Here is a 26,169-nt window from a genome sequence, read left to right on the forward strand (position 1 = left end):
CAGGACTGGAGTCTTGGACGGCCGGATCGGGCGTCTCGGACTGGGTACAGGACAGCGTCTCATCCTCGGTAGCCGGTGGCATCAAAGTCTCAATTGTCAGGGACAGTGGAACATCACTGGAGTGCGTCGTCTCCTCTGGTTCCGGTGGCACCACAGTCTCAATTATCAGGGACGGCGGAACGTCGCTGGAGTGCGTCGTCTCCTCTGGTTCCGATGGCACCACAGGCACAAGAGACAAGAGTTGTGGCACGGCACTGGACTGCGTCGTCACCTCTTCCTCTTCCTGCGGCATAACAGGTTCAGGTGACAGGGGCCGAGGAACGGGCCGTAGGCAGTGGTCATGACACAAGGGTCCCCAGCGAGTAATAGCGCCAGAGCGCCAACTAATGGCAGGGTCATGGAGTTGAAGCCAGGGCAGACCCAGCAGGAGCTCAGGAGCCATTCTTGGGATGACATAGAAGGCAATGGTCTCAGTATGCAAAGTGCCAACCTGGAGTCTCACGGGTTCAGTGGTATACCGGACAGGTTCGTATAGTGGTTTACCATCGACGGAGGTGAACCAGAGGGGCTTGGCAAGCGGGATCACAGGTACCTGGTATCGGTTCACTGCAGACTGGTGTATGAAATTACCCGCTGCCCCAGAATCAATGTGGGCCTCTGCTGTGAACCTGATCTTCTCCGTCGTCACCTGGACAGTCTGCGTAACTGGAACGGAGGGGATTCCGGTGCCAAGGGTGGCGGTTCCCACCTCCCCTTGGACCTGGGGTCTACCAGGTTTCTCCGGGCAAGAACGTAGCATATGTGACCCGTCTCCGCAATAGAAGCACAGGCCCTGGGCGAGCCGTTCTGCACGGCGTTGCTTGGCCTGGGTCAGACGGTCCACCTGCATGGGTTCTGGCGATAAGTCACGGAAAGGCAGGGACAAGGGAACGGTAGGTCTCTGCGAGGGCAAGGCATGGCAAGGTGGTCGCTTCTCCCGGACTCTCTCTTTGGTACGCTCCTGAAAGCGAAGATCAATCCGGGTGGCCAGGGAAATCAAAGCGTCCAGGGTGTGAGGGACATGACGGCCGGCTAGTTCGTCTTTAATACGACCAGAGAGACCCTCCCAAAAGGCCGCTGTTAAGGCCTCATTGTTCCAGCCCAGCTCCGAAGCGAGCGTGCGGAACTGGATGGCGTATTGGCCGACTGTTTGGGTCCCTTGGCGTAGCCGGAGGAGCGTAGAGGTCACTGCGGTAGTTCGTCCGGGTTCGTCGAAGGTGCCTCTGAAGGCTCGCAGGAACTCCTGGATGTCGGTGATCATTGGATCCTCGTTTTCCCACAGGGGGTTAATCCAGGCCAGGGCTTCACCTTCCAGGTGTGACATCAGGAACGCCACCTTGGCCTGGTCTGAGGCAAACAAGTGCGGGAGCAACTGGAAGTGCAGGAAGCACTGGTTCAGGAAACCGCGGCAGGACTTGGGATCCCCTGCATAGCGAGGCGGAGCAGCGAGGCGAAGTTGCGAGGCCGTGGAGGAAACTGGTTCAGACCTGGAGACTGGTTGCTGCGTGGACTCAGACGAGGCGGCGGTCTGCAGCGTATATAACCGGTGGTCCACGGACGCCAGGAATTTCAGCATCCGGTTCAGGGTTTCACGCTGTTGTGCCAGCTCCTGGCGCAGCTCAGCCAGCTCGGATGTTTGCGCTCCAGCGGGATCCATGGCCTGATCAATCTGTCAGGGCCGGGAGTACTGGTGGGCCCAGGAGGTGGATCCACTGGACCTTGCACCCCAACGGAGGGCAGGGCACACGGCAGCCGGAGCACTGACGTGGCAGGGACAAGTATAAGCAGGTCACCAGAGTCACAGAGTTCTTTAGGACAATAATGTAAACAGGCACAGGTACCAGAGTGCAAGGACAAGAAGTCAGTAGGACACGGCACCAGGGGACCTGAGCACCTAGCTCATAAGACTAGCTACAAGACACGTTGATCAGGCCCCGCCCACATGGAAAGGCAAGTCTTATATACCCAGCACAGCCTCATGTCATTTCCTGCTGCAGGTGTGCTGGGCCTATAAGACCAGGAGAGTGGGCGCGGCCTGGTCCTATACAGAACCATGTGGCTAAGACTCAGAGTCAGACTCCTGAGACCAGGAACAGGACTCAGGGGAGCAAGAGCGGGAGCGGCAGCCATGACTGGTGGACACATGGACTGGATCAGTGGGTAAGGAGTGGTGCTAGGACACGGGGAGCGTGACACAATCTATGCTAACACTGTCAATCCTTGGGGTGGCCCACTACTAGGACAACCCCTTCTGATTCCACATGTTTCCCCCAGGTGAAATAAAAAAAGTATATACTCACTTCCACGGCAGGTGCAGTTCCAAGGGCTCACGTGACGTTGTGACATTATGTGAGCCCCGCATACAATCAGCGCTTCACAAATTAATTAAGCGAATACATATATATTGACGTACCAAGACACTATCTATGCTAACACTCTCGAACCTTCACCCTTAAAGGATTGGTCCACTACTAGGACAACCCCTTCTGATTCCAGCAGTTCCAAGGACTCACGTGACGTTGTGACATTATGTGATCCCCGCATACAATTAGCTCTTCACAAATTAATTAAGCGAATATATATTTTGACGTACCAAGACACTATCTATGCTAACACTCTTGATTTTTAATCCTTAAAGGGGTTCTCCACTACCAGGACAACCCCTTCTGATTCCATGTTTCCCACAGATAAAATAAAAAATCCTCTACTCACCTCCGCGGCTGCCATGGTTCCAGGAGCACATGTGACGTTGTGACGTCACGCGAGTCCTGCATCCAATCAGTGCTTCTATCTCCCCGCTTTCAGATAAACTAGTTAATCAACAGGAAGTGTGGGCTGGAGCTTCCAAACACTTCCTGTTGATTGTTCCTGTGTCTGAAGGTGGGGAGACTGAAGCCGGCGGTGATTGGATGTGGGGCACGTGTGACGTCACAACAAAACAAAACATGAGCTGCGCACCGCGAGCCGCCGAAACCGCCAGAACAGCACCGAGCACGGAGATGAGTTTAAGGTTTTTATTCTACCTGGGGGAAATATGTGGAATCAGAAGGGGTTGTACTAGTAGTGGACAATACCTTTAACTCTGCTGCTCAATTACCTCCTCCCCACTTGCTACTCCTCTCCTCTCTGCAAATCTTTTAATTTACTCCAAGTACCCCAATGGATTCAGTTTAAACTACTAACACTAACCTACAAAGCCGTCCATATAGCTCCAAAAAAATGTCCCAATGTCTTCCTATATGTAATCTATGGTCCTCACAAGACCGCCTTCTCTCCTTTACTCCCTTAAGTTCCTCACCCAAATTCTTTAAGACTTACATATCCCCATCCTATGGAATTCAGTGCCCCAACACATCCACTTGTCTCCAACATTTGGAACCTTTAGACAAAACTTGAAAACCCATCTAATCAAGAAAGCTTACAACTGTCAATGACTGCAAGGAGTGTAAAGACTCCAGCCTTTCTTTTATTGTCTTGAGCTGTGTTAATCATCCATAACCATAAGAAAAATACACTGAAAACCAATTTGGGCTAAATAGGTTGGTTACAGCTTTATTGAACAAACAGTAAAATACATTGCAGACAACTAAACTCCATCCATGCCCATTTCATCTTTACTTTATGTCATTCTCTTAGACCAGCTGAAGGACAACTTGTGTTGTACAGGGAGCCTTTCAAATAAAACATAAACGGGCCTTGAAAAGAAAACCTCAAGGGAAGGGGTGGACGGGTGCACCTTGCTTCTGGGAAGATGACTGAAGGACCGTTGGCGGTTCTGCCCACCTTTTTAAACCAATGCTAGGAGAGAGAAACAGAGAAAAAAAGGGGAGAGGATAATCATATATGCTCACCTCCATGGTTTAAATGGGGCATGTAATTGTCTGCATCTGCAGATCCAAAGGCTCAAAAAGCCAACAAGTAAAAAGGAAAATCGTTAGTGGTTGTACTGCGCTGCCAGTGAAAGATGATGCTGTGGGTTACTCCAAAACAAAATATACTGCTCAAAAAAATGAAGGGAACATTAAAATACCATTGTGCTGTTTAAGTGTTCCCTTTATATTTTTGAGCAGTATACTTAATTTCAACAAGTTTCAAAACAACCTCACTTCTTCATCAGGGAAAAAAAGAAATCCCCAATATGATTGGAATAATGCAAAGCATCATTTTTTACTGGCAGCACAGTCCAACCACTAACTGTCCTTCCTTCGCACCTTTTTAAACCAGATTCACCACAAATCTAACCATTTGGGTCAGCTCCTTGATCTTTCCTCATTTTCTTGTTAACCCATTATGACTCTCTCATAATCCTAAGCACTATCATTATTCCGTTCAGGTCCTGCTAGATCTTACCACCTCACCACCACTGGAGCTGCCACCTCACCACCACTGGAGCTGCCACCTCATCACCACTGGAGCTGTCAGCTCACCCTATTAGAGCTGCCACCTCACCACCACCGGAGCTTCCACCTCACCACCACCGGAGCTGCCACCTCACCACCACCGAAGCTGCCACCTCACCCCCACTAGAGTTGCCACCTCACCACCACTAGAGCTGCCACTTCACTACCACTAGAGCTACCACCTCTCTACCACCGGAGCTGCCATCTCACCACCACTGGAGCTGCCACCTCACGACCACTTGAGCTGCCTCAACTACCTCAACCTACTGTCTCCTTCCTCATTGCCCTGTAGACTGCAAGGGAGGGGTCCTCTTCGATCTGTTCCAGTTTGTAATTGTTAGTTTGTTCATTATAATTTATACTTGTATTTTGTATTTAAACCTTTTACACCTGTACAGCAACATGGAATCAATGGTGCTCTAAAATAAATATAAATATAATAATAATAATAATACAATATTAATTAACAACATTTCAATAAGTAAAAAATGGTAATGTTCCACCTCAAAAGTAGACAGAAAACCCTTAGAACATCCACAAATTATAGAAAAATATCCCGGTTTGGGCAGTTTTTTTTCTAAACTCTACCCCTTTTCTGCTCCACTATGAAGGACTGTAATAGCAAAATTGGTGCTGTTGGTTATCTAATCGGGTTGGAAAAATATGGCTTAGGAGACTTCCAATTACAATGGCAAATATCGGAACAAATAGAATTTTTTCTAATGATCTTTTTTTTCTCTTAGACTGAGAAAAAAAAATTACATGGTGAGGCATCGTCTAAATCTACATCTAGAGGGAAAATGCTTTCGCTGTGGATTCATTGTCAGAGCAGTGAAATTATGGAGCTCTCTGCCAGAAGATGTTGTGATGGTCAATTCACTGAACAAGTTAAAGGACGGTCTGATACTTGATTTATGTCCTGGATTCCCAACCATCCATAAATTCCAGGCCACTCCGTAAAAATTGGGCATTTTTAGTCTTTTCCTCAAAGGCATCCATGATTTTTTCAAGCTGAATAAATGTTATTAATTATTATGACAGAAAGAGAAGAAGATGGCTGTAGCCGGTGTTGGCCCTACTCTGTCTTCAGTGGTGAGTAACAGACTATTGGCAAAATGGTAACAGTAAGTAATTTATTAACATAAAAGTATTTGAAACATAATGCGTTTCGCCATAAGGCCTTCTTCAGGTGTATATAATGATATTGATTATTAAGACTGTAATTATCAATATTTTACAATTTATTGTGAACGCAGCTGATGTCTTCCTATCAGAATTGTGGGCTGTAGACATGGATCTTTTATAAACTTAACAATTTATTATGGTTTTTCAATTTGTCTGTACATATATTTCCTGTCCGTGATTTTTTGATAAGCCATCCAGAAAAAATGAAAAGACAAGTTGTCAATCCTATTTATGTCTGGAATTGCCTCCTAGCTCTTGTCACTTGAATAGGTGTCCACCGCAATATTAAACACATCCCGTGAAAAATAGATTCACCGTTTTGCTTTTTTTCCAAAGAAAACAGTCCTTTTCATATAATCCTGAGTAATCCCTTTAATGTATCAGTCAGGCTAAATCTCTCTTATGTGTATGCCTTGTCCTTAGTAGTTAATTGCATTTAAGTTTTTGTTTCATATTTTGTAAATGGAGGCTCTGGCTGGCCACATATATTAGATGGAAGGCTGCCATCAGATATCCAGTCATAGGATTATACCGCCGTAGTTTTACTTGATACAGCAGTAAACTTTTTTGGCATTAAATGGATAAATATTATCAAATTGACCAAGAATCTCCTTGAGTTTAATCCATTGCCATAGTCCTGAATCTAAATACTCCGACATGGTGGAGTGACTTGTAGATTCTCCTCACTGGCAGCTTGAACCCAGGACTAATGATGAGCGAGCACTACCATGATTGATTTTCTGGAAAAGTGCTCAAGTTCCCCATTGACTTCCTTTATACTCAGGTATTTGAGGGTTTAATTAATTGAGTATCCAGTTATTCCCACCATCTATTTTCTGCCAAAGGTGCATAAGAACTTAGAGTGCCCCCCCCCTGGCAGGCCGATAGTATCCGGAAATGACGGCTTATGTGAACCTGCCTGTAGGTTTCTGGATTACTATCTAAAGCCACTGGTCAGTACCCTCCCTTCATATATTCAGGATTCAACAGAATTCTTGAATCGGTTAGAGGGTATCACCTTCAAAACTGATGTAGTCATGGTAACTGCGGACGTTGAGTCGCTGTACACATCTATAGCTCATAATGATGGTATTGAGGCTGTTGATTTCTTTTTAAGAACTACGGCATTGGATGTCCAGCTCATTGATCTTCTCCTGCTTTTATTAAGATTTATTCTTTGTCATAATTTCTTTTTATTTAAGGACCGCTTCTATCTCCAAGAGAGAGGAGATGCGATGGGGGCGTCTTGCCCTCATACGCAAACCTCTTTCTTGGTTATTGGGAGCGGTCCATTATTTTTCCTGATTTTGAGATGGGCGCAGTTCATATGTGGCTGCGTTTCATCGATGACATTATTTGATTTGGCAGGGGGAGATCAATTAGCTGGACATCTTTATGCAGCGACTCAACGACAACAATAATAATATTCATCTCACTTATGTTCACAGCAGTGAGAAGATTGACTACTTGGATGTGCGGGTTTCCAAAGGGTCTAACGGATTATTATGTACTGACATATTTTGTAAAGACACGGCGGTGAACTCAATCCTGAGTGCAAAGTCATCACACCCTAAACAGGTGATTAAATCTATTCCAATGGGTCAGTTTTTGCGGGCCCATTGAGTACGTTCCAGTGATGCCTTGTTTGAACGCCAATCTATAGACCTTAAGAGGCGGTTTAGGGCTCGCCATTATCATGAACAGGCTATTCAGGCCGGGTATGATAGGGCCAAGGTTACTCCACGTGATGTGCTACTGAGACAGAGTAGAAAAAATGATAATGGGGGAGTGGCCCGGTTCATCACCCCTTATCATGCACAATGGAGGGAGATGTCAGAGATTGTCAATAAATATTTGTCGGTACTTTTGACTGATAATGATTTGGCTAGTACATTAACCCCCCGGCCTGCAATTGCACCTAAAAGGGCCAAAACCCTAAAGGACCAGATTGTGAGGAGTCACTATACCCCCAAAATAGAGAGGAATCTTTTTGGCATGAATAAAGGTCCAAGGTGAGGCTCATGATCCTGTGGTGACTGTGGAGCTTGCCCACAAATAGATCGCGTGGAGGAGTTCTGGGACTTGTCTCAGGAAAATACGTACAAAATTGTACATTTTATTAATTGTCGAACCTCCGGGATCATCTATTGGGCTAACTGTCCTTGTGGACTGATTTATGTTGGCTTGACTACTCGGGAGTTCCGGGTATGTATTCTGGAGCATATCCGGGATATAAAAAAAAATGCTGTAAAAGTACATAAGCCCGAAGAAATTTGCCTCTTAAAAAACATCCTCAAACATTTTAAAGACAAACATAATTGTAATTGGCGCATGTTAAAATTTAGGGGTATAGAGAAGGTCCACCTTGGGGCAAGAGGGGGAGACATCAAAAATCTGTTACATCAAAGGGAAGCCCGATGCATAACAATTTTATACACTGTTAAACCCAAAGGTCTAAATGATGTCATTAGCTATAAGCTTTTTTTGACTTAATAATTGGTTGGGCTCGCGGTGTTGTCATGGTAAAAGGTGTCTGATCTCTGGCTGTCTGCTAAATACCATATGTTTTAATACTATATTTTAATTTATATAATATATCTTTTTAGATATGGCTGCTTTTTCCTGGACATATGGAAAAGTATACTAATCTACTATATAGAAGAGGAACCTGCCTGATTTGTGGATGTTCTGAATATCTCAACCTTGTGCAGAAAATATAATGAAATACAATTGTCTATTTTATCTTATTGTAGCAATTGCACATATGCCCTTTTTGCATACCTTTTAAAAAATGGCGGTTTCTCCTCTGTCCTGTGCGCGCACGACGGTCTGATTTCCTTTCCTCCCCTTTGCCTGGCGTTCTATCAGGTGCCGAGTGAGTGCGCATGCGCACACTGGGTGCCTGGAAGCCAGTCGCAGTGGAGGACGGACATCTGACTGCCGGAGCGCCACCATAGGAAGGTAAGTTTTACTTGCCTGGGTTAAAGCAGCCTCACACATCACTCCTGCACCTCCAGACAAAGCGCTAGCGAAACGCGTCGAGGTGCAGGGTGGTGTGTCTGCACTGTGTCTGGGGTGACACCTGGGTAGGTTATTATACCTGTACGTGGTCCTGGGTGTCTTTGCACTCCTCCATGTGTGGCAGACTCTGGCATTGCAGCGGTCTATCACCTAACATTTGTTAATATGCTTTGCTCCAGTCATCTGAAGTGTGGGATTTACCATTTGTATTGATGTATCTGACGTTGGGCATTATGTATATCATTCTTTGATTGCTGATGTGTTATATTTACAACTGATCCCCTATATGACTGACATGCCTACATGCTTACATAATGAGTTATATTCAATCAATGGAGGGTTGTGATGAATATTAGTGATATATGATTGTTCCCCTCAGACGTTGTTTGTACAGACACACCCCCCTGCAGTTTTGCAGTTTTAAATTGTGCACGGCTTTGTACCTTGTTCTGCTCATTTTCATATCCCTTTGATATCATGTGAAAAATTAAAATTTGTATAAAATAAAAATTATTTATCCGAAAACCGATATAGTTGGTTACTATGGCTATTGTTAGTATAGTGAAATATATGGAGGTCTTGTGTAGGAAAATATTGACTTATTTGTGACTCTTCATAGTGTAAGTGTCTTAATATGGACCTAATTATTCATATATTTTTATTCGAGTCAAGTCCGTCTGAGTGGCCAACCCGCTTGATTTGGGGTCCCAGCTCCCAAGCATTTTAGTTCTCGCTCATCACTACACAGAACTCATGATCTGCCTCCTTTACTTCCTTGTATATAAGTTTTAAAATAAAATAAGTTCCCAAATTCTTGCCATGTGCATGCGCCAACTCTATTGGTTAATCTTACCGCTAATTTTGCTAAAAGCCCAAAAATAATATATTTTTTTAAATTTCATGCATCATATTGACACCTTATTTGTTGAAGAAAAAGATAAAATCCAGTGAGCATACACAGGGATGGAAAAATCAAAACCCAACACATTTTCGCAAGTAAATCATCTCCATGAATAAGGCACAATTTACTTGCCAAAACGCGATGGTTTTGAGAGCATCGTGGTTAACTCTAATCTGAACAGTGGTGGTGAGATGGCTTTTACTTTTTCTAACTTTTTCATTGAAGAGGTTGTCCGATACTATTTTATTTTTTATTATGGGGCTAAGACCTAACTGGCAAGTAGTTTCGAACTACTTACCTATTCTGCCCATTGCAGATCACAGGCTGCTCCTGCTGGTGATTCTGTGGCTTCCTTTGACGGCACGTCAACACAGCAGAAGCTTTTTTTCCACTCTGCTCCGTTGACGTGGCGTGAATGCTGATGTCATGAAGATTGACAGCTGCCTAACTTCCCGGAAGAGTTGATGTGTTCAGAGGAATCACCAGTAGAAGTGATCCATGACCATTTTGAGCTGGGTAGAACAGACAGGTTGTTCACAACTTCCAGTTTGTTAGTTTTTAGGTCCATAGTGAAAACAAAATAGGTATGAAGTGGCTTTTTGAGGTCACTGTTATTGTGTGAGGCCCGAAATTTGCCAAGAGAGAGCCGAACTACCCAATTAGTCACTTCCAATGGGGTTCAGGTCAAGTCCGGGTCCTGAACTGAACTTTATCTAAAGTCTGGCTGAACCAGCCAAACCCAAACTTCAACGGGTCCACTAATCTCTAGTAATAGGCCATCCAGAAGATCCAGAAAACTACTTTATACTTAAGACTTCCTAAAATAGTATTTTGTACAATTTTCTAATGTACTTTTATTATCATTGTGCTATGATCTTCAGTTTTTTCCCTCTAGTCCTGGGATTAGTGGCAGTATCACCAGCCCTGTGCTCCATACAAAAGTGTTGTGTGTGGAGGGGGCTGTGTGACTGCTCCTTTTAATAGCTAAGACAACCCTTTTTCTGTATTTGAAAGGACAGAGACAAAGTCTTAGCTATTGAAATAAACCAACCGGTGACCCAGTCCCATTTACACACAACTCTTGGCTTTTCCCAGTAGAGGAAACATTCCCCCATATCAGGCAAATGGCTGAAAGTGACTCTGAAAATTGTAGATTCACATTGAAGGCATCAAAACTATGAATTATCACATGTGGAATGAAATACTTAACAAAAAAGTGTGAAACAACTGAAAATATTTCTTATATTCTAGGTTCTTCAAAGTAGCCACCTTTTGCTTTGATTACTGCTTTGCACACTCTTGGCATTCTCTTGATGAGCTTCAAGAGGTAGTCACCGGAAATGGTCTTCCAACAGCCTTCAAGGAGTTCCCAGAGATACTTAGCACTTGTTGGCCCTTTTGCCTTCACTCTGCGGTCCAGCTCACCCAAAACCATCTCGATTGGGTTCAGGTCTGGTAACTGTGGAGACCAGGTCATCTGGTGTAGCACCCCATCACTCTCCTTCTTAGTCAAATAGCCCTTACACAGCCTGGAGGTGTGTTTTGGGTCATTGTCCTGTTGAAAAATAAATGATGGTCCAAATAAACGCAAATAGCATAAGGTGTGTCCAAACTTTTGGTCTGTACTGTATGTTGTAAAAACATCCCGAATTTAGATGTATGGACATCATTTTTTGCAACAAATGTAGTAACTGTGAATTTATCCAAAATACTAGTATATTGGAACAACTTTGCACTGGATAATGGATGATTTGCGTTTAGCAATGGTCAATGTTTCACTGGCAAAAAAATGTGTTTTTTTAAGAATTAGAGTAGAATTTTGCTGGATCCAAATGATCTATCCATACAGGCTGATAAAAGCTTTGCCTTACAGCAGTGGTTTAACCATCAAGTTTTTTTTCAGCAGCGTAAGACAATATATAAGAAGATATAAGAAGCCTGAGAAGCGTTGGCCTAGTTCCAGGAAAATGACAAAGAATCTAACTTGATATAGCTGTTTTCCCAGCCATTAAGTTTTGATCTAATAGAATATCGTGTTCAATGAAATATACTGATACTCTATGTCAAAATTTCTCAACAACTGATTTGCACCAATTATAGACATATTAGAGCCATCAGACAGCATGAAAGCGTTGGGATTTCAGCAGCTTAAGGAGTATAATCCTGAGCAATGCTCAGTTTTAGGGAATTTTTACAGTTTTTTTTCCAATTCTAGGGAAAATTTCTAATAAATTCTATTGTCTTTTAAGATAATATAGATTCTGATAAATGTGAGATAGACCAATAGATAGATAAACTGCAAGATGGAGTCTAAGGGATTGTGAGTAGTGATAGTAGCTATTCGTGTTCGGATAATGCATCCCAAATACCGAGGACTATTCCAGTATTCGTCACGGAAAGACAAATACTTTGGTTCCCCGTTGGCTTAAATTAGGTTTGTTATTTATGACGAATAGCAGAATAGTACGTTGGGATTTGATATGAATAATCCAAACACAAATAGTTGCTATTCGCTCATCTCTAGTTGTGAAAACATCACTGTTAAGGGGGCTTTACACGCCACGATATCGTTAATGTTTTATCGTCGGGGTCACATGGTTAGTGACGCACATCCGGTGTCATTAACAATATCGCAGCGTGTAATACTTACCAGCGACCTTAGGCGACCTCAAAAATGGTGAAAATCGTTCACCATGGAGAGGTCGTCCCAAACTCAAAAATCGGTAAGGGTTGTTTAGCGTTATGGTTCATCGCTCATGCGGCAGCACACATCGCATATGTGTGACACCGCATGAGCGAGGAACGTCTCCTTACTTGCCGCCGGCCGCAATGCAGAAGAAAGAGGTGGGCGGGATGTTTACATCACGCTCAGCTCCGCCCCTCCGCTTTCATTGGCCGGCAGCTTAGTGACGTTGCGGTGACGTCGCTGTGATGCAGAACGTCCCTCCCCCTTGAAGGAGGGATTGTTCGGCAGTCACAGCGACGCCGCCGACCAAGTAAGTATGTGTGACGCTGCATAGCAATAATGTTCGCTACGGCAGCGATCACAAACAATCACATGTGCGACGGGGGCGGGTACTTACACGCTCGCTATCGCTAGAAATTGCTAGCGGTATCGCTAACGTGTAAAGCCCCCATTAATCTCCACAAAGTGGATGTAGAAGTTCCCATAGAGAATCCTCAGATTGCTACCCCAAAGAAATGTGTAGGAGGACTGAGGACACCAAGCTGCTGCACTAAGACAGCTGGCAAGAATCCTACTTAGACAATGTAAGGGTAGAGGCACATAGAATTTAGTCTTATGTGGTAGACAAGCAAGGGTCAGGGCTGGCAGCAGACAAATAGATGTGATGAGGACTTAGGAATACAATCCGGTAAGATGCTGTTACGGCATGGGCACTCCCAGCCCAGGAGTGCCGATGCTCTCTCTGGCTCACCTCCGCTGTGCTCACTGCCCCTGTCTAATCCTGCGGTCCTCAGGGCTACCTTGTCCTGTCAGCACTCCCGCTCTCTGTGTGCCAAAGGCGCTGTCTTTTCCCCGCTGTCCCCACCTGCTCCTCAATGCCTGTGCCGTCCTCTGGCTCTCAAGGTCCGTGCATGTGCAGTAGGGCTCTCGGAAGCGTGCTTAGGGCGTGGCCGCACTGTTCTCCGCTTTCTTAAAAGGCGAGTGTGACCTTACCCAAAAGTGCCTCCCAGTCCCCGCCATTAGGCTCAGTGCTTATAAGGCATCCTCCCCCATTGGGAAGTGCCTGTTAAACATGTCCCCATAGTTGGTCTGCTCGTGTTAGTTGTCAGGTCCCATGTGCTATTCTGCACTCTGTATTAGTCCGTAACCCTATCTCTGTTTATGTCCAGTAGTGCCCGTGTTCCCGCTTGTGTCCATCTGGTTACCCTCAGTTCCTGGAAGCATCGTCAATATGCCTCTTTCTACCAGTGCCAGCGAGTCCCAGACCGCACCAGCCTCTGCCTCAACAGTCCCTGTTCCTTGTCTATTACCTGTGGCACCAGCTGTTGAGGTTTCGGGATCCCTTGGGGATGCCTGCGGGTGGACATTACCAGCGTGTGTACCTGCTACCAAGAGGCGGCTGTAGTGAAGACTCAGAGGCCGCCCAGTTTCGCTCCTTTGGGTCAGAAAATGGTACCTTGGTCCAATGGACCCAATTCCTCTGGTTACGCGGGTGTGACAGATGCTAAACACAATAGGAGCATAAGAAAGAAAAGAAGAGGAATTGCAGTAAGCAGAAGGTAAGCTACAGATTGCTACAGATAAATACACGGTTCAGATAAGTGAATATTTTCAAATGCATGTGATTTCTACTCAAATTTTATAACAATCCGTATTCACCAAAATATGAAAGTTACACATTTGCTTTGCTCGGATTCACCAAAAGGCAGTCGATGGCCACTATTTCTCTGAACCGTAAAGTGCCATCAAAATGTAAAAAAACAATACTTACCTTACCGCTCACCTCTCTGGCCACTCTGTCTGATTTTCGCTGCATCTTCTGATTGTTGTTGCTCTTGCTTAGATCTCAAGGGGGCTTTGCACGCTACGATATCGTTAATGTTTTATCATCGGGGTCACGTTGTTAGTGACGCACATCCGGCGTTATTAACAATTTCGCAGCGTGTGACACTTACCAGTGACCTTAAGTGACCTCAAAAATGGTGAAAATCGTTCACCATGGAGAGGTCGTCCCAAAACCAAAAATCGGTAATGGTTGATTATTGATGTGGTTCGTCGCTCCTGCGGCAGCACACAACGCTGTGTGTAACACCGCAGGAGCGAGGAACGTCTCCCAACCTGCCGCCGGCCGCAATGCGGAAGGAAGGAGGTGGGCGGGATGTTACGTCCCACTGATCTCCGCCCCTCCGCTTTGATTGGTCGGCCGCTTAGAGACGTCGCGGTGACGTCGCTGTGATGCCGAACGTCCCTCCCCATTGAGGGAGGGATTGTTCGGCAGTCACAGCGACGTCGCCGACCAGGTAAGTGCGTGTGACGCTGCCGTAGCGATAATGTTGGAAGCGGCAGTGATCACACGAAATTGCATTCACGACAGGGGCGAGTGCTTTTGCGTACGATATCGCTAGCAATTGCTAGCAATATCGTAGCGTGCAAAGCCCGCTTTACTCTGGCCTGGGACTTCTAGTTCTGTTGTTGCCTAGGATGGGTTTGCACAAGCTCGTGTAAAGTCACAGAGCATGTCGTGATCACTGGCAGACACAAGTAGAATGATAGGGGTCATTTGCAGTCCAATAGCGCCTCATGATGCACAATTCCACCTATTTTGGAGGTGAAAATGAGCCCCCTTAACTTTTGGACCACTGAACAGTTTACACCCATGATACATCCACCCCTGGTCTTGATAGAATGACACCCTGGCCTTTCACGCTCTTGCTCAAAACCTTCTTGGACTTCATCAGAACCAGACGTCCCAACCAGAAGGAGCAGACGAATGACATGGAGAAAACGAAGGGGACAGAGAGGGGAATGGTAAGGTGAGTATAACCTTTTTTTATGTTTTATATTTCCTATTCTTTGGGGTCTTCATGTCACGCTAGGTACGGGAAAGTACCAAGCGCACAGCGAAAGGGAAGGCAAACCCTATGTTTAGGGAAGGGGAAGATGGTGATCACTGACCAAACCTACTGCTGGTCCCTGGGGTACCTCTTCACCCTAGATAGGTTCACACCTTTGCGCTGAGCCGGATACCTAACTCTAGAGATCCCTAGAGCTGGGCCCTAAATAGGGAACGGATGGTATGAGCTCTTTGTCAACCCCACTAAACACTACAGAAAACACATGGAGGAAACACAGGGGAAAAAGCAGAAACTACTTATCCACAGATGACTCAGATAGAAGTTCAGCAAAGTTAACCACCTCACCCTCACCACCCTAGAGAGGTTCTGCACCTATGCGCTAGGTTGGATAACTGACCTAAGCCCTAATTAGGGAAGGTCATGGGATGGGCTCTTCATCAACCCCACTAAACAACTATAGAAGACACAAGGGGGACACATGGGGAAAAAGCATGAACTACTTATCATTAGATGACTCAAGTAGAAGATCAGCAGAGTTTTCAGCATTGATACCACAGAAGAGTACAAGCCACTTGCTTGCACCCAGAGCTTTAATGAACTTAAAAATATCACCAGCACCTGTTCTAGGAAGAAGATGTATATAAGCACCATGAGAATACTGATAATCAGCAGCTGGGTGGAAGGCGAGCTTCTGCTGGATCCAAAAAGGGAAGAGATGAAATCAGCAGGAAAGCACCCTATATCAATGAACACTGACAGCAGGATACCTGTCAGGCTGCCAGCAGGGGGAGCTGGAGTCCTGCAGGGAAAGACACTACATGGAGCTGAATGAGCAAGGAGGGGAACTCCAAGTGTGTTCTAATGTAGTGTCTGCCAGCATCAGCCGGACAGCTGAAGCTGTGGAGCAGACGGGTGCAGGTCATACACAGTACAGGCAGCAGGAAGACCGGAGGAACTAGCAGAGGAGGAGTCAAGATCAAACCGAGGTCAGTACCAGAGGAAACAACCGAGTGGGGAGGTAGGAGAGGGGGGAACAACTGGGGCTATTGTGGGAAGGAAGGAGGTGGGACAGAGAATTGGCAGAATGACTAGGGGACAGAACACAGACAGAGGCTTTGGGCACAGAGAGGGAACGGATCAGGATCACACTTACAGGGGCCAGCACTCACAGGCAAAGCAGCACTAAGCTTATAGCCAGCGCTGGTTCACCGGAGATGACAGTATTTAAAGCATCCCAGCTCCGGAAGTGAGGCCCGGGAGAAGGCTCCACCCCCTAGCCATGTGGAATGGGAGGGAAAACCGTGACAATACCACAGAGGAGCTTGAAGGAACTGAAAATATCATCAGCACAATCCATAGGAAAGAAGGAGTATTTATACAACAAGGGAATACTGACAATAAACAGCTGGGTGGAAATCTAGCTCCTGCTGGGCCAAAAAGGAGACAAATGAATCCAACAGGAAAGCTACATATACCAAAGAATACTGACGGCAGGAACAGTGTAAAGTCAGGGAGCATTCTGCACAGCCAAACACTATGACCTTCTATGGCCACGAACCACATGACACGTGACACTTAAGAGTTCCCATATCATAATACGGGACATTAAGTTCACGGAGAACAATTTCTCAACAAATCAAATCTGCATGACCAGACAAATTTGAGTTTTGCCTGATCCGTTCACCTCTAATATACAGTTTACAGAACAGATAGAAAGATTAGAATTTGTGTTGTTACAGCAAAAATTCCTTCTACAAGACACTGAAGAAAGTCACATCGCTCCTATACAGTCAGCACTGTCGGCACATTCACTTTTCATTAAATGAATTGTAACAGATGCAAAACCCACAGATTATCCTGAGAATTAAAGTATGAAAAGCATGTTGGATCAGTAAACTCCAATTAAGAAAATTAAATTGTGCACCATTATCTACCTGTAGCTGAGCTGGAGCTGGAATTAGCACTCCGCTCATAGCTTAATAGAATTTGAGAAATACAGTAACAGTAACAGTAACACTTTAATTAAATTGCTCTTAAAAGGATGCTGCAGCCAAATGGGATTGTATTGGAGCAGTAATGCATGCTTTTCTTTTTTTCTTTCTTTTGAGCAATCATTAAATCCAATGAAATAAGAGGTCAACGGATCTAGACAGGTTCCTTGTAAGGAAGAGGATGATCAATTTAGAGATCATTTGTTATCTGCGTAAGGAGAGCAGAATCCTTATGGGGGATGATGGAATATTTAATTACAAGAAGTTGCGATAATAAAGATAATTTAATAACAGGCAGTAGAGAGAGGGACATAAGCAACTTTAGGGTCTTGGGTTCAAACCCAACCAAGTTTCTGAACCCTCCAACATTCTAAAAATGATTATCTGTCACGCTAGATATGGGGAAGTACCAAGCGAATGGCGAAAGTGAAGGAAAACCCTGGGTCTAGGGAAAGGAAGATGGTGACGCCCTGACCAAATCTACTGCTGGTCCCTGGGGTCCTTCGCTACCCTAGATGGGTTCCGCACCTATGCGCCAAAACAGATACCTGACCCTCTGTTGAGTCCAGCAGAAAATTAAGGCTCCGTTACATGCAACGACATATCTAATGATATATCGCTGGAGTCACGGATTCTGTGATGCATATCCGGCATCGTTAGCGACGTCGTTGCGTGTGACACCAACGAGCGACCATTAACGATGGAATATACTCACCAAATCGTCCATTGTTGACACGTTGTTCCTTTTCAAAAAATCGTTGATTGTTGAGGACGCAGGTTGTTCGGCGTTACCGAGGCAGCACACATCGCTACATGTGACACCTCGGGAACGACGAACTACAGCTTATCTGCAGCCGCCGGCAATAAGGAAGGAAGGAGGTGGGCGGGATGTTACGGCCGCTCATCTCCGCCCCTCTGCTTCTATTGAACGGCCGCTTAGTGACGCCGCTGTGACGCCGCATGAACTGCCCCATTAGAAAGAAGGCGGTTCGCCGGAAACAGCAACGTCGCTAGGCAGGTAACTCCGTGTGACGGCTCCAAATGATATTGTGCACCACGGGCAACGATTTGCCCGTGGCACACAAACGACGGGGGCGGGTACGCTAGCTAGCGATATTGCTGTGTGTAAAGCCCCCTTTACTCCCATTTCCCATTGACTTGCATTGTACTCACTATTCGTAACGAATACACGAGTATTACAAAGTACTCATTACGAGTGTAGCGATTACGAATATTACGGTACTCACTCTTCTCTTATATGTATACTAGAAAGTGGCCCGATTCTACGCATCGGATATTCTAGAATTTATGTATTGTGTAGTTAATGTATGATTTTTGTTATATATATATAGATGTTGTTGTGTGTAGTTACCAAGTGTTTGTGCAGGGCGCTGTACATGTTCTGGTTGTTGTCTGGGTGTGGGGGGGGTGAGAGCGGTGTTGTTTGTGTGTTGCGTTGTGTGTGTTGCGTTGTTTGTGGAGCGCTGTGTGTGTGTGTTGCGCGGTTTGTGTGGGTGTGGGGTGTGTGTGTGTGTTTTGGTGGGAGGTATGTTTTGTGCAATGTGTGTGTTGTGCGGCATGTGCGTATATTTGTGTGTGCCGCACTGTTTGTGTGTTGGGTGTCTGTGTAGGGCGGTGTTTGTGGTTCCCAGTGTGTGTGTGGTGTGTTGTGCAGTGCGTGTGTGGCGGTGTGTGTGTGTTTTGGGGGGAGGTGTGCACCCCCCATCGTGCTCCATTCCCCATGCTGCGCACCCCCCATCGTGCTCCATCCCCCATGCCGCGCAACCACCAACGTGCTCCATCCCCCATGCTGCGCACCCCCCATCGTGCTCCATCCCCCATGCTGCGCACTCCCCATCGTGCTCCATCCCCCATGCTGCGCACTCCCCATCGTGCTCCATCCCCCATGCTGCGCACCCCCCCATCGTGCTCCATCCCCCATGCTGCGCACCCCAATCGTGCTCCATCCCCATTCTGCGCACTCCTCATTGTGCTCCACCCCCCATGCTGCGCACTCCCCATCGTGCTCCATCCCCCATGCTGCGCTCTCCCCATCGTGCTCCATCCCCCATGCTGCGCACCCCCCATCGTGCTCCATCCCCCATGCTGCGCACCCCAATCGTGCTCCATCCCCATTCTGCGCACTCCCCATCGTGCTCCATCCCCCATGCTGCGCACTCCCCATCAAGCTCCATCCCCCATGCTGCGCACCCCCCATCGTGCTCCATCCCCTATGCTGCTCACCCCCCATCGTGCTCCATCCCCCATGCTGTGCACTCCCCATCGTGCTCCATCCCCCATGCTGCGCACTCCCCATCGTGCTCCATCCCCCATGCTGTGCACCCCCCATCGTGCTCCATCCCCCATGCTGCGCACCCTCCATCGTGCTCCATCCCCCATGCTGCACACTCCCCATCGTGCTCCATCCCCCATGCTGCTCACCCCCCATCGTGCTCCATTCCCCATGCTGCGCACCCCTCATCGTGCTACATCCCCCATGCTGCGCACCCCCCATCGTGCTACATCCCCCATGCTGCGCACCCCCATCGTGCTCCATCCCCCATGCTGCGCACTCCCCATCGTGCTCCATCCCCCATGCTGTGCACTCCCTATCGTGCTCCATCCCCCATGCTGTGCACTCCCCATTGTGCTCCATCCTCCATGCTGTGCACTCCCCATTGTGCTCCATCCTCCATGCTGCGCACTCCCCATCGTGCTCCATCCCCCATGCTGCGCACCCCCTATCGTGCTCCATCCCCTATGCTGTGCACCCCCCATCGTGCTCCATCCCCCATGCTGCACACTCCCCATCGTGCTCCATCCCCCATGCTGCGCACTCCCCATCGTGCTACATCCCCCATGCTGTGCACCCCCCATCGTGCTCCATCCCCCATGCTGCGCACCCCCCATCGTGCTCCATCCCCCATGCTGCGCACTCCCCATCGTGCTCCATCCCCCATGCTGCGCACTCCCCATCGTGCTACATCCTCCATGCTGCGCACCCCATCGTGCTCCATCCCCTATGCTGCGCACTCCCCATCGTGCTCCATCCCCCATGCTATAATAGTTCTCCTATTATACTCAGAGAGGATTATAATAGGAGGACTATAATAGGAGGAGTAGTCCTGGGGGGAGAGGAGTATAATGCCGGCTCCCTGCACATGTGTACCGGGAGCCGGTGAACACTGGTAACTATGATACACATCGGGTAACTAAGGGACCTTAGTTACCCGATGTGTATAATGGTTACCAGCGTTCACCGGCTCCGTCACGATCCCAGCAGCGCAAAGTTATGTCTGGCGATGCGTGCGGAGGGCCGGGGCGAGCGGCCAATCCATGCGGAGGGCGGGGCCAGGCCGAGGCAAGCGACCAATCCGTGGGGGGGGCGGGGCCAGGCCGAGCCAGCAGCCAATTAGACAGTTGTCACCGTAAGGACACAATTTTGGAGCAAGGCAGACAGACAGATAGACAGATAGACAGACAGACAGACAGAATAAGGCAATTATATATATACTAGAAGGTGGCCCGATTCTACGCATCGGGTATTCTAGAATTTACGTATTGTGTAGTTCATGTATGATTTTTGTTATATATATATATATATATATAGAGAGATGTTGTTGTCTGTAGTTACCAAGTGTTTGTGTAGGCGCTGTACATGTTCTGGGTGTTGTCTGGGTGTGACGGGGGGTGAGAGCGGTGTTGTATGTGTGTTGCGTGTGTTGCGTTGTTTGTGGAGCGCTGTGTGTCTGTAGCGTTGTGTGTGTGTTGCGCGGTTTGTGTGTGTGTGGTGTGTTTTGGGGGGAGGTATGTTTTGTGCAATGTGTGTGTTGTGCGGTATGTGCGTATATTTGTGTGTGCCGCGGTGTTTGTGTGTTGGGTGTTGTGTGTGTGCAGCGTTGTCTCGTTGTCTGTGTGTGTGGGTGTCTGTGTAGGGCAGTTGTTTGTGGTTCCCAGTGTGTGTGTGTGTGTGTGGTGTGTTGTGCAGTGCGCGCGTGTGTGTGTGTGTGTGTGTGTGTGTGCATCAGCCTCTCTTCTCTCAGCCTACCTCTCCCAGCCTCCCTCCTCCCAGCCTCCCTCAGCATCAGCCTCCCTCTCCCAGCCTCCCCAGCATCAGCCTCCGCCAGCATCAGCCTCTCTCCTTCCAGCCTCCTCCAGCATCAGCCTCCCTCTCCCAGCCTTCCCCAGGGATCAGCCTCTCTCCTCCCAGCCTCCGTCCTCCCAGCCTTCCCCAGCATCAGCTTTCCCCTCCCAGCCTCCCTCAGCATCAGCCTTCCCCAGCATCAGCCTCTCTCCTCCCAGCCTCAGCCTCTCTCCTTCCAGCCTCCCCCAGCATCAGCATCTCTCCTTCCAGCTTCCCTCAGCATCAGCCTCCCCTTCCCAGCCTTCCCCAGGATCAGCCTCTCTCCTCCCAGCCTCCTTCCTCCCAGCCTCCCTCTCCCAGCCTCCCTCAGCATCAGCCTTCCGCTCCCAGTCTCCCCCAGCATCAGCCTCCCCAAGCATCAGCCTCCACCAGCATCAGCCTCTCTCCTTCCAGCCTCCCCCAGCATCAGCCTCTCTCCTTCCAGCCTCCCTCAGCATCAGCCTCCCGTTCCCAGCCTTCCCCAGGATCAGCCTCTCTCCTCCCAGCCTCCTTCCTCCCAGCCTCCCTCAGCATCAGCCTTCCCCTCCCAGTCTCCCCTAGCATCAGCCTCCCCAAGCATCAGCCTCCACCAGCATTAGCCTCTCTCCTTCCAGCCTCCCCCAGCATCAGCCTCCCCAAGCATCAGCCTCCACCAGCATCAGCCTCCCTCGTCCCAGCCTCCCCCTCCCAGCCTCCCCCAGCATCAGCCTCTCTCCTCCCAGCCTTCCCCATGATCAGCCTCTCTGCTCCCAGCCTCCTCCAGCACGCCGTGCTCCTCTGCCGACACTCACACACCCGATCGCATCCACTCACACACACCCGATCGCATCCACTCACACACACCCGATCGCATCCACTCACACACACCCGATCGCATACACTCACACACACAGACGATATCGCACATACGCGCTTATACTCACAACATCCGGGGATATCACATGCTTCTGGCCATGTGATCCTCCGGCAGGTCCTGGAAGATCACAACAGCACAGTATCGCCGCCGAGAAGCAAGCGATATCCCAGGATGTTGTGAGTATGTGGATGCGATGTGATGTGTGTGTGTGAGTGAGTGTGATCTGATTTGTGTGTATGTATGTGTGTGCTGTTATGTGTGTGCTGTTATGTGTCTGTATTTTCCGCAGCTGCAGGACCTTGATGTGTGGATGTGATGTGTGTGTGAGGTGTGTGTGAGAGTGAGTGTGAGCCGGTGTACACTGGTAACTATGATACACATCGGGTAACTAAGGGACCTTAGTTACCCGATGTGTATAATGGTTACCAGCTTTCACGGCCTCCGTGAAGATCCCAGCATCGCAAGGTTATGTCTGGCACTGCTGGGATCCTGACGGAGCCGGTGTAGAAGCAAGCGATATCCCAGCATGTTGTGATGTGTGAGGTGTGTGTGAGAGTGAGTGTGATCTGATGTGTGTGTGTGTACTCACCTGGGAATCGGGGCTCCGTGTCAGTTGGGCCAGAGCGAGCGTGCATTGCGTGAGGGGGGCGGGGCCTGCAGAGAGCCGGGGCGAGAGGCCAATCCGTGGGGGGGGGCGGGGCCATGGCGAGCCCAGCGGCCAATCAGCTTTGTGTCACCGTAAGGACACAATTTCGGAGCATGACAGACAGACAGATAGACAGACAGATAGACAGACAGAAAGACAGACAGACAGACAGACAGACAGAATAAGGCAATTATATATATAGATAGATAACGTGTGCATATTGAGCATTATGTTAAAGGGTTTTATCATGCCATGATGTTGTCACGCTAGATGTGGGGAATTACTAAGCAAATGGCAAAAGGTAAGGGAAGGGGATCCCTGCGTCTGGGGAAGGGGAAGATGGTGACCCCTGCCCCAACCTACTGCTGGTCCCTGGGGTCCTTCATCACCCTAGATAGGTTCCGCACCTATGCAAACAACTGAATACCTGACCCTAAGTATCCCTAGTGCTGGGCCCTAAATAGGGAACAGATGGTATGAGCTCTTGGACAAGCCTACTAAACACTATAGAAGGGGAAAAAGCATGAACTACTTATCCACAAATGACACAGGTAGAAGTTCAGCAAAATTTTCAGCAATGATACCACAGAGGAGTACACACCACCTGCTTACAACCAAAGCTTGATTGAACTGAAAAATATCACCAGCATCAATCAAAGAAAGTGGTACATACAGTACAGACCAAAAGTTTGGACACACCTTCTCATCTCTAGAACAACTGTTAAGAGGACACTTTGTGCAGCAGGCCTTCATGGTAAAATAGCTGCTAGGAAACCACTAAGGACAGGCAACAAGCAGAAGAGACTTGTTTGGGATAAAGAACACAAGGAATGGACATTAGACCAGTGGAAATCTGTGCTTTGGTCTGATGAGTCTAAATTTGAGATCTTTGGATCCAACCACCGTGTCTTTGTAGAAAAGGTGAACGGATGGACTCTACATGGCTGGTTCCCACCGTGAAGCATGGAGGAGGAGGTGTGATGTTGTGGGGGCGCTTTGCTGGTGACACTGTTGGGGATTTATTAAAAATTGAAGGCATACAGAACTAGCATGGCTACCACAGCATCTTGCAGCGGCGTGCTATTCCATCCAGTTTGCGTTAAGTTGGACCATCATTTATTTTTCAACAGGACAGAAACTCACCTCCAGGCTGTGTAAGGGCTATTTGACTAAGAAGGAGAGTGATGGGGTGCTACGCCAGATGACCTGATCTCCACAGTCACCAGACCTGAACCCAATCGAGATGGTTTGGGGTGAACTGGACCGCAGAGTGAAGGCAAACGGGCCAACAAGTGCTAAGCATCTCTAGGAACTCCTTCAATACTGTTGGAAAACCATTTCCGGTGACTACCTCTTGAAGCTCATCAATAGAATGCCAAGAGTGTGCAAAGCAGTAATCAAAGCAAAAGGTGGCGACTGTGAAGAACCTAGAATATAAGACATATTTTCAGTTGTTTCACACTTTTTTAAGTATTTCATTCCACATGTTTTAATTCATAGTTTTGATGCCTTCAATGTGAAGCTACAATTTTCAGAGTCCTGAAAATAAAGAAAACTCTTTCAATGAGAAGGTGTGTCCAAACCTTTGGTCTGTACTGTAAGTACCAAGAGAATACTGACAATCAACAGTTGGGTGGAAGTTGAGCTCCTCCTGGGTCCAAAAGGGGAAGAGATGAATCCAGCAGAAATGCTACTACCTATACCAATGAATACTGACAGCAGGAACAATTTAAAATCAGGGAGTATTTTGTGCAAGCAAATACTATGACCTTCTATGGCCAGAAACCACATGACTGTTTGTCATCCGTGACACACCCGTGACATTATCTCTGTTGTGAGTGAAAGGGATCTGGACTGTAAGCCCCCAAAGGGAACAGTAAGCAACAGGAATCTTTGTACAGCGCAGCATAATATAGTGGTGCTATATAAGTGTAGTGCCCCTGAACCCATCAGGGTGCTAAAAGGTTCTGCATTCCCACCAAGATGCAGGGCCTACCCCCTTAGGGACCCTGAGCCCCAGTGTCGGTACCAACAAAAACCTAAGTAATCACAGTTTTCCTCTACAATCCCCAATACAATGGTACCTAGCTAGGGTGGGACCATGGATGGCCGCCTAGAGGTGGAGACACTCTAGTCCACTAGCTGACCAGGTGGGAGGGGAAGACTGTGGAGAGTAGTTAGTTCAGAGTTGACTATGAAAGTGTAAATGTGGAAGTGTGGACTCCCTGAATCGGGTTGACGGTGACCTGGTACCCAGGGACCCCCAGTGTTCTATACCACGGGGAACCACTTACCAGAGACAGGTGCAGGGGAAGAAGGTACCATAGAACCAGACTGGCAATGGGACGAAGGGGACCTGGAGGTGAAACCAGCCGGCCTCAGGCAACCAGTTAACACCTGAAAAGTGAGTAAACTAGTTACACTGAATACCTGTCTGGACTCCTTCTTCCGACACCCACTGCACCATACACCTGCTGGGGTAATACCCTACTTGCGGAGGGCCCAAGTCATTAGAGCTGCATATTCCATCAGCCACAGCAAAACCTGCTGCGGCGGCTCCCTTCACTTAGCCGCATCACCGCAAGTTGCGTCACAAATAACTTTATTCACAAATCCCCTGTAAATATCCCCCATCACAAAAAGGGCCCAGGGCACGGAACCGGGAATGGCCACCACCGTGACATTCCCAATAGAGACACTACCCGGAACTGAGTACACCATATCCCTGGGTGCTACATAAGCAACAAAATTAATCCCTTAAAGGGAATCTGTCAGGAGGTTTTTGTTACCTCATCCAAGAGCAGCACATGTAGGCAAAGAGATTCAGAATCCAATGATGTGTAACTTAGATTACTGTCTGCAGCCATTCTGACACAATCAGAAAATTTAGAATTAGCAATGTAGCAGAGCTGAGAGAGCTGTCCCTCCCATACCATGCTCTTTATAGAGATTATATCACAGGGAAAGAAATAAGGATTTTTTTCCTTTCCCAAATAGGAGTACACAACGTCACAATAATTTCAAAACTTTTATTATAATCAAAAGAAAATCCACACACAAGAAAAAACTATACATTTATTTTATTTGACTGCAACTCACCTATTTATTGTATGGTTTTTTCTTGTGTGTGGATTTTCTTTTGATTATAATAAAAGTTTTGAAATTATTGTGACGTTGTGTACTCCTATTTGGGAAAGGAAAAAATCCTTATTTCTTTCCCTGTGATATAATCATTATTTGCGGAGTGTCCATTGATGGATTTGACCAAATTTGTGGTTCTTTATAGAGATTGTACATTGACAGTGAGGTGTCAATCAGAGGAGGGGGCATGCTGGACTGTCATGCGCGTGACATTGTAGTCCGAGCAATGAGAAGTCCTGCTTAAACAAACATAGCAAATAAGCAACAAATCGGATTATGACAAGACAGGTATCCCTGAATGCTCTTGGTTAGCCCTTGCAGCATG

The sequence above is a fragment of the Anomaloglossus baeobatrachus genome, chromosome 10, assembly GCF_048569485.1.
Source record: "Anomaloglossus baeobatrachus isolate aAnoBae1 chromosome 10, aAnoBae1.hap1, whole genome shotgun sequence".
In the NCBI taxonomy this organism is placed as follows: Eukaryota; Metazoa; Chordata; class Amphibia; order Anura; family Aromobatidae; genus Anomaloglossus; species Anomaloglossus baeobatrachus.